The sequence below is a fragment of the Lygodium microphyllum genome, chromosome 16 (genome assembly GCF_053477565.2).
Source record: "Lygodium microphyllum isolate KBCC chromosome 16, Lygodium_microphyllum_v1.1.10, whole genome shotgun sequence".
Lineage (NCBI taxonomy): Eukaryota > Viridiplantae > Streptophyta > Polypodiopsida > Schizaeales > Lygodiaceae > Lygodium > Lygodium microphyllum.
The window spans coordinates 73,874,359-73,876,592 of NC_141150.1; the positions used below are offsets into that span (position 1 = coordinate 73,874,359).

At 42.6% G+C, this 2,234-nt stretch overlaps 1 non-coding gene across 1 annotated transcript; it reads right to left on the reverse strand.

The window, feature by feature from the left end:
- Positions 1 to 1,386: 1,386 nt before the first annotated feature.
- TRNAI-AAU (transfer RNA isoleucine (anticodon AAU)) lies at positions 1,387 to 1,460 on the reverse strand. Its single transcript has one exon. It is a non-coding gene; the product is annotated as a tRNA-Ile (tRNA).
- Between the last annotated feature and the right edge of the window lie 774 nt (positions 1,461 to 2,234).

Here is a 2,234-nt window from a genome sequence, read left to right on the forward strand (position 1 = left end):
GGCCTATTTTAGTGCTTGTTCATCTATGTAATAGTTAGTAGACATGTAACTAAGTTGACTCTACCACATTCTCATGTTCTAACTCTTCTTCCTATGATTCATCATTATGCTAGCCTCATTAGAGTCATGTTTTCCAACAAGGCTGGCTACGATGCTATTTCGATAGTCAAAAGGTGCTTAATGGAGCGCATTCCATTTCTAGTTAGGGTTTTCTAATGATCTTTTGAATTGTAGTAGGTTGGCTTCAAGGTTGTCCTTAAAGCACCACCACTATTGTGTGAGTATCGTTTGGCGCTCTATCTTGTTAGTGAGGGTACAAAATCCTCTTGCCTTGGGCTATACGGATGTTTCTGGATCACCGTAAGCACTAGCACTAAAAAGACTTCTTCATTCATCTCGAGTAAGTGTATAGTGAGCTCCGCTAATCCCTTGTTTCTCATCTATCATGAACCTGTCTATATTGTCTCTCCTTCATCAATGGCAGGTCTAGTGTCCCAAGAATGTGTATCCATTCCTATTCATCCTTAGGACAAGCAATGTATTTATTCAGTGGTCTCGGTGTAGGAGGAAAATCATATCCCCTATCAACATGTTGGTCATAGCATATAGGTCCACTAGTGTTATTTTCTAGGCTTTCATTTCAACTTTCATTGTGTCCTTTCCATTCCCCAAGGAAAAATATCCCATTGCCCTAGTCTTTGATTAAACGAGCATTCCACATCATGGTTGATTGAGTAGTAGGTCACTGTCAACACCTTTCATGACCAAAAGAGTCAACTAAGAATGCCACTTCTGCATTCTTGACTAGCTAATCTTTAGGGGTTCGTATTATGGGTGAACTTTGTAAATGTTAGCTAAGTTTACACCCTCAAGGGTGGAGTATCCCAAGCTTGAATTACATCATGGTTTATGATACTAACTTAGGAGGCATTGATGCTTTATGATTCCTCTTTGCATTATGTCATCTAGGTCTTCAATTGGTAGGAGGGCATGTGTGAGCATAGGGGTTCCTAGTGTCTCAACTCAAGATCTCGTCCATTTTTTTTCTGGAGTGCCATGTGCATTTTTGCATGTTGGGTAGGTAACTTGGTGCTTTCACAACAGGCTATAGAGGGGGAAAGTTTGTGCGTGTTGTGTAGGTAGCTTGGCCCTTCATAAGGAGGGGCAAAGAAAGAGAAACCCGTTACCCGTTTGCATGCATGCGCGGCTCTTTTGCGGGTTGTGTAGATAACGTGGCCCCGTTGAAAGTAGATTGTGCGCGGGCGTAATTTTTGCGTGTTGGGCAGGGGGGTAGAAAAGAAAGGATGTGATGACATGCCTATACAAATCCCCTAACCAAAGTATAAACTGCACTGGCGCAGTGTCCATGACAAATATGAGCAAGAATGGCCCATGCAGGTCTCGAACCTGCGACCTTCGCGTTATTAGCACGACGCTCTAACCAACTGAGCTAATGGGCCGCTGATGAGAATTCTGCTCACCTTTACATTTATGTCTCAAACTTGTCTAGTTGACAGTACTTCTCAAATTTTCCAGTGCAGAAGAGCAACCGCGTCAACACGGTCGTCGCATACATAATATACTGTGGGGAATTTTACGAGGCGCATTCGCAATTAGAGTAGCCACAGGAGGATGATTGTTAGTTAGCCTTGTTTACGCATTTGTGGGGATGTGGATCACCTGGACGGTGGCTCGAACCACGAGCTAGTAGTGAGACCATAGATCATGCACGGATTGTAATTTGGAAGCCATGCATCATTCACACACTTTCCTTGGGTGAGGTAAGTTGAATTGCAAGTTTCTCTTACCGTAGCCCACATGCAATCTGTAGTGGTTCTGGATTGCCTGTCAAAATATCATTTCCTCATCCTCCCGAGTAAAAGGCATCTAAAACATGGCATGAACATTTTTAGTTTCAATTACTATCAGTAGTCATTGGCACTTGCCCTCCCTATGGCATTCAATCCTTAGTCATTGGCACTTGCCCTAAGTGTGGAGAAGAATTAAGCATAATTTTGAGGAATTCCCCTTTATGATCACTTTAGATAATGGAAGCCTCTAGAATATCGATTTCTCAAGATGTAGATAAACACATGTTAGGGTATGCTTGCACCACATTGCAAGTTCTCTCTCTCTCTCTATGTGTGTGTGTGTAGCCACTCATATTGGCCAAATCAATACAATGGGTGCCCTCCGATTGATTAATATCACTACAAGATACAAGCCTCATACCG